Below are 16,007 nucleotides of genomic sequence, written 5' to 3'. Positions count from 1 at the left end.
AGCGATTCAGAACGAAACGACAGTGAATCTTGTTAATTTGTGTCGATTCACACAAAAGTGTATCGGTGATCACCTATTTTCATGTTTATGATGGTTCGGAAACGACATCACTCGATTGTAAGGTGTGATCGCGATTCGCACATCGGAAAGCGATTCAGAACGAAATGTCTGTGAATCTGGTTAATTTGTGTCGATTCACACAAAAGTATATCGGTGATCTCCAATTTTCACGTTTATGAACGTTCGGAAACGACATCGCTCGATTGTAATGTATGAACTCGATTTGCACATCGGAAAGCGATTCAGAACGAAATGTCAGTGAATCTTGTTAATTTGTGTCGATTCACACAAAAGTGTATCGGTGATCACCAATTTTCATGTTTATGAACGTTCGGAAACGGCATCACTCGATTGTAATTTAAGATCTCGAATCGAAATGTCATTGAATATTGTTAATTTGTCATGAATTGAACAAAAATTTTATTGGTGATTACCAATCTTCATGTTTATGAACGTTCGGAAACGTTTTCATCGCTCGATTGTCAGTTCAGATCTCAAATGGCCCTTCGGATTACGATACTAAATGTCTGTAAAATTAGTGATATGTGACGTTTATCGGTGAACGTTTCCAATCTTTCATAAACACGAAAATAGGTAATCAGCGATAATCTTTTGTGTTAATCGTTACAAATTAACAATTTTTTCCGACATTTCTATCAGAATCGCAATCCGAAATGCGATTCGAGACCGGAACTGACATTTGAACGATGTCGTTTCTGAACGTTCACAAATATGAAAATTGGTGATCACAAATAAACTTTTGTGAGAATCGTTACAAATTATCAAGATTCACTGACAATTCGAACAGAATCGGTTTCCGATGTGCGAATCGCGATCACACCTTACAATCGAGTGATGTCGTTTCCGAACCATCAAAAACGTGAAAATTTGATGATCACCGATACACTTTTGTGTGAATCGATAAAAATTAACGAGATTCACTGACATTTCGAACTGAACAGCTTTCCGACGTGCGATTCGAGATCATAACTTACAATCGAGTGATGTCGTTTCCGAACGTTCATAAACGTGAAAATTGGAGATCACCGATACAATTTTGTGTGAATCGATACAATTTAACACATTCGAACAGAACAGCTTTTCGACGTGCGATCCGAGATCATATCTTACAATCGAGTGATGTCGTTTCCGAACGTTCATAAACATGAAAATTGGTGATCACCGATACACTTTTGTGTGAATCGACACAAATTAACAAGATTCACTGACATTTCGTTCTGAATCGCTTTCCGATGTGCAAATCGAGATCAAACATTACAATCGAGTGATGTCGTTTCCGAACGTTCATAAACGTGAAAATTGGTGATCACCGATACACTTTTTAGAGAATCGCAACAAATCAAGAAGATTCACTGACATTTCGAACAGAACAGCTTTCCGACGTGCGATCCGAGATCATAACTTACAATCGAGTTATGTCATTTCCGAACGTTCATAAACGTGAAAATTGGTGATCACCGATACACTTTTGTGTGAATCGATACAATTTAACACATTCACTGACATTTCAAACAGAACAGCTTTTCGACGTGCGATCCGAGATCATAACTTACAATCGAGTGATGTCATTTCCGAACGTTCATAAACGTGAAAATTGGTGATCACCGATACACTTTTGTGTGAATCGCTAAAAATTAACAAGATTCACTGACATTTCGAACTGAACAGCTTTCCGACGTGCGATTCGAGATCATACCTTACAATCGAGTGATGACGTTTCCTACCGTTCATAAACATGAAAATTGGTGATCACCGATACACTTTTGTGTGAATCGACACAAATTAACAAGATTCGCTGACATTTCGTTCTGAATCGCTTTCCGAGGTGCGAATCGCGATCACACCTTACAATCGAGTGATGTCGTTTCCGAACGTTCATAAACATGACCATTGGTGATCACCGATACACTTTTGTGTGAATCGATAAAAATTAACAAGATTCACTGACATTTCGAACTGAACAGCTTTCCGACGTGCGATTCGAGATCATACCTTACAATCGAGTGATGTCGTTTTCGAACGATCATAAGCATGAAAATTGGTGATCACCGATACACTTTTGTGTGAATCGACACAAATTAAACAGATTCACTGACATTTCGAACTGAACAGCTTTCCGACGTGCGATTCGAGATCATACCTTACAATCGAGTGATGCCGTTTCCGAACGTTCATAAACATGAAAATTGGTGATCACCGATACACTTTTGTGTGAATCGACACAAATTAACAAGATTCACTGACATTTCGTTCTGAATCGCTTTCCGATGTGCAAATCGAGTTCATACATTACAATCGAGTGATGTCGTTTCCTAACGTTCATAAACATGAAAATTGGTGATCACCGATACACTTTTGTGTGAATCGACACAAGTTGACAAGATTCACTGACATTTCGTTCTGAATCGCTTTCCGATGTGCGAATCGAGATCATACATTACAATCGAGTGATGTCGTTTCCGAACGTTCATAAACGTGAAAATTGCAGATCACCGATATACTTTTGTGTGAATCGACACAAATTAACCAGATTCACAGACATTTCGTTCTGAATCGCTTTCCGATGTGCGAATCGCGATCACCACTTACAATCGAGTGATGTCGTTTCCGAACCATCATAAACATGAAAATTGGTGATCACCGATACACTTTTTTGTGAATCGACACAAATTAACAAGATTCACTGACATTCCGTTCTGAATCGCTTTCCGATGTGCAAATCGAGATCAAATATTACAATCGAGTGATGTCGATTCCGAACCATCATAAACGTGAAAATTGGTGATCACAGATACACTTTTGTGTGAATCGATAAAAATTAACAAGATTCACTGACATTTCGAACTGAACAGCTTTCCGACGTGCGATTCGAGATCATACCTTACAATCGAGTGATGTCGTTTCCTAACGTTCATAAACATGAAAATTGGTGATCACCGATACACTTTTGTGTGAATCGACACAAATTGACAAGATTCACTGACATTTCGTTCTGAATCGCTTTCCGATGTGCAAATCGAGATCATACCGTACAATCGAGTAATGTCGTTTCCGAACGTTCATAAACGTGAAAATTGGTGATCACCGATACACTTTTGTGAGAATCGCAACAAATCAAGAAGATTCACTGACATTTCGAACAGAACAGCTTTCCGACGTGCGATCCGAGATCATAACTTACAATCGAGTTATGTCATTTCCGAACGTTCATAAACGTGAAAATTAGTGATTACCGATACACTTTTGTGTGAATCGATACAATTTAACACATTCACTGACATTTCTAACAGAACAGCTTTTCGACGTGCGATCCGAGATCATAACTTACAATCGAGTGATGTCGTTTCCGAACGTTCATAAACATGAAAATTGGTGATCACCGATACACTTTTGTGTGAATCGACACAAATTAACAAGATTCACTGACATTTCGTTCTGAATCGCTTTCCGATGTGCAAATCGAGATCAAACATTACAATCGAGTGATGTCGTTTCCGAACGTTCATAAACGTGAAAATTGGAGATCACCGATATACTTTTGTGTGAATCGAAACAAATTAACCAGATTCACAGACATTTCGTTCTGAATCGCTTTCCGATGTGCGAATCGCGATCACACCTTACAATCGAGTGATGTCGTTTCCGAACGTTCATAAACATGACCATTGGTGATCACCGATACACTTTTGTGTGAATCGATAAAAATTAAACAGATTCACTGACTTTTCGAACTGAACAGATTCGCGATTCGCACATCGGAAAGCGATTCAGAACGAAATGTCTGTGAATCTGGTTAATTTGTGTCGATTCACACAAAAGTATATCGGTGATCTGCAATTTTCACGTTTATGAACGTTCGGAAACGACATCACTCGATTGTAATGTATGATCTCGATTCGCACATCGGAAAGCGATTCAGAACGAAATGTCAGTGAATCTTGTCAATTTGTGTCGATTCACAAAAAAGTGTATCGGTGATCACCAATTTTCATGTTTATGAACGTTAGGAAACGACATCACTCGATTGTAATGTATGAACTCGATTTGCACATCGGAAAGCGATTCAGAACGAAATGTCAGTGAATGTTGTTAAATTGTATCGATTCACACAAAAGTGTATCAGTGATCACCAATTTTCATGTTTATGAACGTTCGGAAACGACATCACTCGATTGTGTATGTTATGATCTCAAATCGCACGTCGGAAAGCTGTTCTGTTCGAATCTGTTAAATTGTATCGATTCACACAAAATTGTATCGGTGATCACCAATTTTCACGTTTATGAACGTTCGGAAATGACATAACTCGATTGTAAGTTATGATCTCGAATCGCACTTCGGAAAGCTGCTCTTTTCGAAATGTCAGTGAATGTCGTTAAATTGTATCGATTCACACAAAAGTGTATCGGTGATCTCCAATTTTTACGTTTATGATGGTTCGTAAACGACATCACTCGATTGTAAGTTATGATCTCGATCCGCACATCGGAAAGCGATTCAGAACGAAATGTCTGTGAATCTTTTTAATTTCTATCGATTCACACAAAAGTGAATCGGTGATCACCAATTTTCATGTTTATGCACGGTCGGAAACGACATGACTCGATTGTAAGTTATGATCTCGGATCGCACGTCGAAAAGCTGTTCTGTTCGAAATGTCAGTGAATGTGTTAAATTCTATCGATTCACACAAAATTGTATCGGTGATCTCCAATTTTCACGTTTATGAACGTTCGGAAACGATATCACTCGATTGTAAGGTATGATCTCGGATCGCACGTCGGAAAGCTGTTCTGTTCGAAATGTCAGTGAATCTTCTTGATTTGTTGCGATTCTCACAAAAGTGTATCGGTGATCACCAAGTTTCACGTTTATGAACGTTCGGAAATGACATCACTCGATTGTAAGGTATGATCTCGATTCGCACATCGGAAAGCGATTCAGAAAGAAATGTCAGTGAATGTCGTTAAATTGTATCGATTCACACAAAAGTGTATCGGTGATCATCAAATTTTCACGTTTTTGATGGTTCGGAAACGACATCACTCGATTGTAAGGTGTGATCGCGATTCGCACATCGGAAACCGATTCTGTTCGAATTGCCAGTGAATCTTGATAATTTGTAACGATTCTCACAAAAGTTTATTTGTGATCACCAATTTTCATATTTTTGAACGTTCAGAAACGACATCGTTCGAATGTCAGTTCCAGTCTCGAATCGCATTTCGGATTGCGATTCTGATAGAAATGTCGGAAAAAATTGTTAATTTGTAACGATTAACACAAAAGATTATCGCTGATTACCTATTTTCGTGTTTATGAAAGATTGGAAACGTTCACCGATAAACGTCACATATCACTAATTTTACAGACATTTAGTATCGCAATCCGAAGGGCCATTTGAGAACTGAACTGACAATCGAGCGATGAAAACGTTTCCGAACGTTCATAAACATAAAGATTGGTGATCACCAATAAAATTTCTGTTCAATTCATGACAAATTAACAATATTCAATGACATTTCGATTCGAGATCATAAATTACAATCGAGTGATGTCGTTTCCGAACGTTCATAAACATGAAAATTGGTGATCACCGATACACTTTTGTGTGAATCGACTCAAATTAACAAGATTCACTGACATTTCGTTCTGAATCGCTTTCCGATGTGCAAATCGAGATCATACATTACAATCGAGTGATGTCGTTTCCGAACGTTCATAAACATGAAAATTGGTGATCACCGATACACTTTTGTATGAATCGATAGAAATTAACAAGATTCACTGACATTTCGTTCTGAATCGCTTTCTGATGTGCAAATCGAGATCATACCTTACAATCGAGTGATGTCGTTTCCGAACGTTCATAAACGTGAAAATTGGTGATCACCGATACACTTTTGTGAGAATCGCAACAAATCAAGAAGATTCACTGACATTTCGAACAGAACAGCTTTCCGACGTGCGATCCGAGATCATAACTTACAATCGAGTTATGTCATTTCCGAACGTTCATAAACGTGAAAATTAGTGATTACCGATACACTTTTGTGTGAATCGATACAATTTAACACATTCACTGACATTTCGAACAGAACAGCTTTTCGACGTGCGATCCGAGATCATAACTTACAATCGCGTGATGTCGTTTCCGAACGTTCATAAACATGAAAATTGGTGATCACCGATACACTTTTGTGTGAATCGACACAAATTAACTCGATTCACTGACATTTCGTTCTGAATCGCTTTCCGATGTGCAAATCGAGATCAAACATTACAATCGAGTGATGTCGTTTCCGAACGTTCATAAACGTGAAAATTGGTGATCACCGATACACTTTTTAGAGAATCGCAACAAATCAAGAAGATTCACTGACATTTCGAACAGAACAGCTTTCCGACGTGCGATCCGAGATCATAACTTACAATCGAGTTATGTCATTTCCGAACGTTCACAAACGTGAAAATTGGTGATCACCAATACACTTTTGTGTGAATCGATACAATTTAACACATTCACTGACATTTCGAACAGAACAGCTTTTCGACGTGCGATCCGAGATCATAACTTACAATCGAGTGATGTCATTTCCGAACGTTCACAAACGTGAAAATTGGTGATCACCGATACACTTTTGTGTGAATCGCTAAAAATTAACAAGATTCACTGACATTTCGAACTGAACAGCTTTCCGACGTGCGATTCGAGATCATACCTTACAATCGAGTGATGTCGTTTCCTACCGTTCATAAACATGAAAATTGGTGATCACCGATACACTTTTGTGTGAATCGACACAAATTAACAAGATTCGCTGACATTTCGTTCTGAATCGCTTTCCGATGTGCAAATCGAGATCAAACATTACAATCGAGTGATGTCGTTTCCGAACGTTCATAAACGTGAAAATTGGAGATCACCGATATACTTTTGTGTGAATCGAAACAAATTAACCAGATTCACAGACATTTCGTTCTGAATCGCTTTCCGATGTGCGAATCGCGATCACACCTTACAATCGAGTGATGTCGTTTCCGAACGTTCATAAACATGACCATTGGTGATCACCGATACACTTTTGTGTGAATCGATAAAAATTAACAAGATTCACTGACATTTCGAACTGAACAGCTTTCCGACGTGCGATTCGAGATCATACCTTACAATCGAGTGATGTCGTTTTCGAACGTTCATAAGCATGAAAATTGGTGATCACTGATACACTTTTGTGTGAATCGATACAATTTAACAACATTCACTGACATTTCGACCAGCATCGTTTTCCGACGTGCGATTCGAGATCATTACACGTCGGAAAGCGATTCAGAACGAAATGTCAGTGAATGTTGTTAAAATGTATCGATTCACACAAAAGTGTATCAGTGATCACCAATTTTCATGTTTATGAACGTTCGGAAACGACATCACTCGATTGTGTATGTTATGATCTCAAATCGCACGTCGGAAAGCTGTTCTGTTCGAATCTGTTAAATTGTATCGATTCACACAAAATTGTATCGGTGATCACCAATTTTCACGTTTATGAACGTTCGGAAATGACATAACTCGATTGTAACTTATGATCTCGGATCGCACGTCGGAAAGCTGTTCTGTTCGAAATGTGAGTGAATCTTCTTGATTTGTTGCGATTCTCACAAAAGTGTATCGGTGATCACCAAGTTTCACGTTTATGAACGTTCGGAAATGACATCACTCGGTTGTAATGTATGATCTCGATTCGCACATCGGAAAGCGATTCAGAACGAAAAGTCAGTGAATCTTGTTAATTTGTGTCGATTCACACAAAAGTGTATCGGTGATCACCTATTTTCATGTTTATGATGGTTCGGAAACGACATCACTCGATTGTAAGGTGTGATCGCGATTCGCACATCGGAAAGCGATTCAGAACGAAATGTCTGTGAATCTGGTTAATTTGTGTCGATTCACACAAAAGTATATCGGTGATCTCCAATTTTCACGTTTATGAACGTTCGGAAACGACATCGCTCGATTGTAATGTATGAACTCGATTTGCACATCGGAAAGCGATTCAGAACGAAATGTCAGTGAATCTTGTTAATTTGTGTCGATTCACACAAAAGTGTATCGGTGATCACCAATTTTCATGTTTATGAACGTTCGGAAACGGCATCACTCGATTGTAATTTATGATCTCGAATCGAAATGTCATCGAATATTGTTAATTTGTCATGAATTGAACAAAAATTTTATTGGTGATTACCAATCTTCATGTTTATGAACGTTCGGAAACGTTTTCATCGCTCGATTGTCAGTTCAGATCTCAAATGGCCCTTCGGATTACGATACTAAATGTCTGTAAAATTAGTGATATGTGACGTTTATCGGTGAACGTTTCCAATCTTTCATAAACACGAAAATAGGTAATCAGCGATAATCTTTTGTGTTAATCGTTACAAATTAACAATTTTTTCCGACATTTCTATCAGAATCGCAATCCGAAATGCGATTCGAGACCGGAACTGACATTTGAACGATGTCGTTTCTGAACGTTCACAAATATGAAAATTGGTGATCACAAATAAACTTTTGTGAGAATTGTTACAAATTATCAAGATTCACTGACAATTCGAACAGAATCGGTTTCCGATGTGCGAATCGCGATCACACCTTACAATCGAGTGATGTCGTTTCCGAACCATCAAAAACGTGAAAATTTGATGATCACCGATACACTTTTGTGTGAATCGATAAAAATTAACGAGATTCACTGACATTTCGAACTGAACAGCTTTCCGACGTGCGATTCGAGATCATAACTTACAATCGAGTGATGTCGTTTCCGAACGTTCATAAACGTGAAAATTGGAGATCACCGATACAATTTTGTGTGAATCGATACAATTTAACACATTCGAACACAACAGCTTTTCGACGTGCGATCCGAGATCATAACTTACAATCGAGTGATGTCGTTTCCGAACGTGCATAATCATGAAAATTGGTGGTCACGGATTCACTTTTGTGTGAATCGATAGAAATTAACAAGATTCACCGACATTTCGTTCTGAATCGCTTTCCGATGTGCGAATCGAGATCATCACTTACAATCGAGTGATGTCGTTTCCGAACCATCATAAACGTGAAAATTGGAGATCACCGATACACTTTTGTATGAATCGATACAATTTAACAACATTCTCTAACATTTCGAAAAGAGCAGCTTTCCGACGCGTGCGATCCGAGATCATAACTTACAATCGAGTGATGTCGTTTCCGAACGTTCATAAACGTGAAAATTGGAGATCACCGATATACATTTGTGTTAATCGATACAAATTAACCAGATTCACTGACATTTCGTTCTGAATCGCTTTCCGATGTGCGAATCGCGATCACTCCATACAATCGAGTGATGTCGTTTCCGAACCATCAAAAACGTGAAAATTGGTGATCACCGATTCACTTTTGTGTAAATCGATAAAAATTAACAAGATTCACTGACTTTTCGTTCTGAATCGCTTTCCGATGTGCGAATCGAGATCATACATTACAATCGAGTGATGTCATTTCCGAACGTTCATAAACGTGAAACTTGGTGATCACCGATACACTTTTGTGAGAATCGCAACAAATCAAGAAGATTCACTCACATTTCGAACAGAACAGCTTTCCGACGTGCGATCCGAGATCATAAGTTACAATCGAGTTATGTCATTTCCGAACGTTCATAAACGTGAAAATTGGTGATCACCGATACAATTTTGTGTGAATCGATACAATTTAACACATTCGAACAGAACAGCTTTTCGACGTGCGATCCGAGATCATAACTTACAATCGAGTGATGTCGTTTCCGAACGTGCATAATCATGAAAATTGGTGATCACGGATTCACTTTTGTGTGAATCGATAGAAATTAACAAGATTCACCGACATTTCGTTCTGAATCGCTTTCCGATGTGCGAATCGAGATCATCACTTACAATCGAGTGATGTCGTTTCCGAACCATCATAAACGTGAAAATTGGTGATCCCCGATACACTTTTGTGTGAATCGATAAAAATTAACAAGATTCACTGACATTTCGAACTGAACAGCTTTCCGACGTGCGATTCGAGATCATACCTTACAATCGAGTGATGTCGTTTCCTAACGTTCATAAACATGAAAATTGGTGATCACCGATACACTTTTGTGTGAATCGACACAAATTAACAAGATTCACTGTCATTTCGTTCTGAATCGCTTTCCGATGTGCGAATCGCGATCACACCTTACAATCGAGTGATGTCGTTTCCGAACCATCATAAACATGAAAATTGGTGATCACCGATACACTTTTGTGTGAATCGACACAAATTAACAAGATTCACTGACATTTCGTTCTGAATCGCTTTCCGATGTGCAAATCGAGATCAAACATTACAATCGAGTGATGTCGTTTCCGAACCATCATAAACGTGAAAATTGGTGATCACCGATACACTTTTGTGTGAATCGATAAAAATTAACAAGATTCACTGACATTTCGAACTGAACAGCTTTCCGACGTGCGATTCGAGATCATACCTTACAATCGAGTGATGTCGTTTCCTAACGTTCATAAACATGAAAATTGGTGATCACCGATACACTTTTGTGTGAATCGACACAAATTGACAAGATTCACTGACATTTCGTTCTGAATCGCTTTCCGATGTGCGAATCGAGATCATACATTACAATCGAGTGATGTCGTTTCCGAACGTTCATAAACGTGAAAATTGCAGATCACCGATATACTTTTGTGTGAATCGCCACAAATTAACCAGATTCACAGACATTTCGTTCTGAATCGCTTTCCGATATGCGAATCGCGATCACACCTTACAATCGAGTGATGTCGTTTCCGAACCATCATAAACATGAAAATTGGTGATCACCGATACACTTTTTTGTGAATCGACACAAATTAACAAGATTCACTGACATTTCGTTCTGAATCGCTTTCCGATGTGCAAATCGAGATCAAATATTACAATCGAGTGATGTCGTTTCCGAACCATCATAAACGTGAAAATTGGAGATCACCGATACACTTTTGTGTGAATCGATACAATTTAACAACATTCTCTAACATTTCGAAAAGAGCAGCTTTCCGACGCGTGCGATCCGAGATCATAACTTACAATCGAGTGATGTCGTTTCCGAACGTTCATAAACGTGAAAATTGGAGATCACCGATATACATTTGTGTGAATCGACACAAATTAACCAGATTCACTGACATTTCGTTCTGAATCGCTTTCCGATGTGCGAATCGCGATCACTCCATACAATCGAGTGATGTCGTTTCCGAACCATCAAAAACGTGAAAATTGGTGATCACCGATTCACTTTTGTATAAATCGATAAAAATTAACAAGATTCACTGACTTTTCGTTCTGAATCGCTTTCCGATGTGCGAATCGAGATCATACATTACAACCGAGTGATGTCATTTCCGAACGTTCATAAACGTGAAACTTGGTGATCACCGATACACTTTTGTGAGAATCGCAACAAATCAAGAAGATTCACTCACATTTCGAACAGAACAGCTTTCCGACGTGCGATCCGAGATCATAAGTTACAATCGAGTTATGTCATTTCCGAACGTTCATAAACGTGAAAATTGGTGATCACCGATACAATTTTGTGTGAATCGATACAATTTAACAGATTCGAACAGAACAGCTTTCCGACGTGCGATTTGAGATCATAACATACACAATCGAGTGATGTCGTTTCCGAACGTTCATAAACATGAAAATTGGTGATCACTGATACACTTTTGTGTGAATCGATACAATTTAACAACATTCACTGACATTTCGAACTGAACAGCTTTCCGACGTGTAATGATCTCGAATCGCACGTCGGAAAACGATGCTGGTCGAAATGTCAGTGAATGTTGTTAAATTGTATCGATTCACACAAAAGTGTATCAGTGATCACCAATTTTCATGTTTATGAACGTTCGGAAACGACATCACTCGATTGTAAGGTGTGATCGCGATTCGCACATCGGAAAGCGATTCAGAACGAAATGTCTGTGAATCTGGTTAATTTGTTTCGATTCACACAAAAGTATATCGGTGATCTCCAATTTTCACGTTTATGAACGTTCGGAAACGACATCACTCGATTGTAATGTTTGATCTCGATTTGCACATCGGAAAGCGATTCAGAACGAAATGTCAGCGAATCTTGTTAATTTGTGTCGATTCACACAAAAGTGTATCGGTGATCACCAATTTTCATGTTTATGAACGGTAGGAAACGACATCACTCGATTGTAAGGTATGATCTCGAATCGCACGTCGGAAAGCTGTTCAGTTCGAAATGTCAGTGAATCTTGTTAATTTTTAGCGATTCACACAAAAGTGTATCGGTGATCACCAATTTTCACGTTTGTGAACGTTCGGAAATGACATCACTCGATTGTAAGTTATGATCTCGGATCGCACGTCGAAAAGCTGTTCTGTTCGAAATGTCAGTGAATGTGTTAAATTGTATCGATTCACACAAAAGTGTATTGGTGATCACCAATTTTCACGTTTGTGAACGTTCGGAAATGACATAACTCGATTGTAAGTTATGATCTCGGATCGCACGTCGGAAAGCTGTTCTGTTCGAAATGTCAGTGAATCTTCTTGATTTGTTGCGATTCTCTAAAAAGTGTATCGGTGATCACCAATTTTCACGTTTATGAACGTTCGGAAACGACATCACTCGATTGTAATGTTTGATCTCGATTTGCACATCGGAAAGCGATTCAGAACGAAATGTCAGTGAATCGAGTTAATTTGTGTCGATTCACACAAAAGTGTATCGGTGATCACCAATTTTCATGTTTATGAACGTTCGGAAACGACATCACGCGATTGTAAGTTATGATCTCGGATCGCACGTCGAAAAGCTGTTCTGTTCGAAATGTCAGTGAATGTGTTAAATTGTATCGATTCACACAAAAGTGTATCGGTAATCACTAATTTTCACGTTTATGAACGTTCGGAAATGACATAACTCGATTGTAAGTTATGATCTCGGATCGCACGTCGGAAAGCTGTTCTGTTCGAAATGTCAGTGAATCTTCTTGATTTGTTGCGATTCACACAAAAGTGTATCGGTGATCACCAATTTTCACGTTTATGAACGTTCGGAAACGACATCACTCGATTGTAAGGTATGATCTCGATTTGCACATCAGAAAGCGATTCAGAACGAAATGTCAGTGAATCTTGTTAATTTCTATCGATTCATACAAAAGTGTATCGGTGATCACCAATTTTCATGTTTATGAACGTTCGGAAACGACATCACTCGATTGTAATGTATGATCTCGATTTGCACATCGGAAAGCGATTCAGAACGAAATGTCAGTGAATCTTGTTAATTTGAGTCGATTCACACAAAAGTGTATCGGTGATCACCAATTTTCATGTTTATGAACGTTCGGAAACGACATCACTCGATTGTAATTTATGATCTCGAATCGAAATGTCATTGAATATTGTTAATTTGTCATGAATTGAACAGAAATTTTATTGGTGATCACCAATCTTTATGTTTATGAACGTTCGGAAACGTTTTCATCGCTCGATTGTCAGTTCAGTTCTCAAATGGCCCTTCGGATTGCGATACTAAATGTCTGTAAAATTAGTGATATGTGACGTTTATCGGTGAACGTTTCCAATCTTTCATAAACACGAAAATAGGTAATCAGCGATAATCTTTTGTGTTAATCGTTACAAATTAACAATTTTTTCCGACATTTCTATCAGAATCGCAATCCGAAATGCGATTCGAGACTGGAACTGACATTCGAACGATGTCGTTTCTGAACGTTCAAAAATATGAAAATTGGTGATCACAAATAAACTTTTGTGAGAATCGTTACAAATTATCAAGATTCACTGGCAATTCGAACAGAATCGGTTTCCGATGTGCGAATCGCGATCACACCTTACAATCGAGTGATGTCGTTTCCGAACCATCAAAAACGTGAAAATTTGATGATCACCGATACACTTTTGTGTGAATCGATACAATTTAACGACATTCACTGACATTTCTTTCTGAATCGCTTTCCGATGTGCGAATCGAGATCATACCTTACAATCGAGTGATGTCATTTCCGAACGTTCATAAACGTGAAACTTGGTGATCACCGATACACTTTTGTGAGAATCGCAACAAATCAAGAAGATTCACTGACATTTCGAACAGAACAGCTTTCCGACGTGCGATCCGAGATCATACCTTACAATCGAGTGATATCGTTTCCGAACGTTCATAAACGTGAAAATTGGAGATCACCGATACAATTTTGTGTGAATCGATAGAATTTAACACATTCACTGACATTTCGAACAGAACAGCTTTTCGACGTGCGATCCGAGATCATAACTTACAATCGAGTCATGTCGTTTCCGACCGTGCATAAACATGAAAATTGGTGATCACCGATTCACTTTTGTGTGAATCGATAGAAATTAAAAAGATTCACAGACATTTCGTTCTGAATCGCTTTCCGATGTGCGGATCGAGATCATAACTTACAATCGAGTGATGTCGTTTACGAACCATCATAAACGTAAAAATTGGAGATCACCGATACACTTTTGTGTGAATCGATACAATTTAACGACATTCACTGACATTTCGAAAAGAGCAGCTTTCCGAAGTGCGATTCGAGATCATAACTTACAATCGAGTTATGTCATTTCCGAACGTTCATAAACGTGAAAATTGGTGATCACCGATACAATTTTGTGTGAATCGATACAATTTAACAGATTCGAACAGAACAGCTTTCCGACGTGCGATTTGAGATCATAACATACACAATCGAGTGATGTCGTTTCCGAACGTTCATAAACATGAAAATTGGTGATCACTGATACACTTTTGTGTGAATCGATACAATTTAACAACATTCACTGACATTTCGTTCTGAATCGCTTTCCGACGTGTAATGATCTCGAATCGCACGTCGGAAAACGATGCTGGTCGAAATGTCAGTGAATGTTGTTAAATTGTATCGATTCACACAAAAGTGTATCAGTGATCACCAATTTTCATGTTTATGAACGTTCGGAAACGACATCACTCGATTGTAAGGTGTGATCGCGATTCGCACATCGGAAAGCGATTCAGAACGAAATGTCAGCGAATCTTGTTAATTTGTGTCGATTCACACAAAAGTGTATCGGTGATCACCAATTTTCATGTTTATGAACGTTAGGAAACGACATCACTCGATTGTAAGGTATGATCTCGAATCGCACGTCGGAAAGCTGTTCAGTTCGAAATGTCAGTGAATCTTGTTAATTTTTATCGATTCACACAAAAGTGTATCTGTGATCACCAATTTTCACGTTTATGATGGTTCGGAAACGACATCACTCGATTGTAATATTTGATCTCGATTTGCACATCGGAAAGCGATTCAGAACGAAATGTCACTGAATCTTGTTAATTTGTGTCGATTCACAAAAAAGTGTATCGGTGATCACCAATTTTCATGTTTATGATGGTTCGGAAACGACATCACTCGATTGTAAGGTGTGATCGCGATTCGCACATCGGAAAGCGATTCAGAACTAAATGTCTGTGAATCTGGTTAATTTGTGTCGATTCACACAAAAGTATATCGGTGATCTGCAATTATCACGTTTATGAACGTTCGGAAACGACATCACTCGATTGTAATGTATGATCTCGATTCGCACATCGGAAAGCGATTCAGAACGAAATGTCAGTGAATCTTGTCAATTTGTGTCGATTCACACAAAAGTGTATCGGTGATCACCAATTTTCATGATTATGAACGTTAGGAAACGACATCACTCGATTGTAAGGTATGATCTCGAATCGCACGTCGGAAAGCTGTTCAGAACGAAAAGTCAG

This window comes from Venturia canescens, chromosome 6 (genome assembly GCF_019457755.1).
Source record: "Venturia canescens isolate UGA chromosome 6, ASM1945775v1, whole genome shotgun sequence".
Taxonomy (NCBI): domain Eukaryota; kingdom Metazoa; phylum Arthropoda; class Insecta; order Hymenoptera; family Ichneumonidae; genus Venturia; species Venturia canescens.
Note: the sequence above shows the minus strand (reverse complement) of the source record.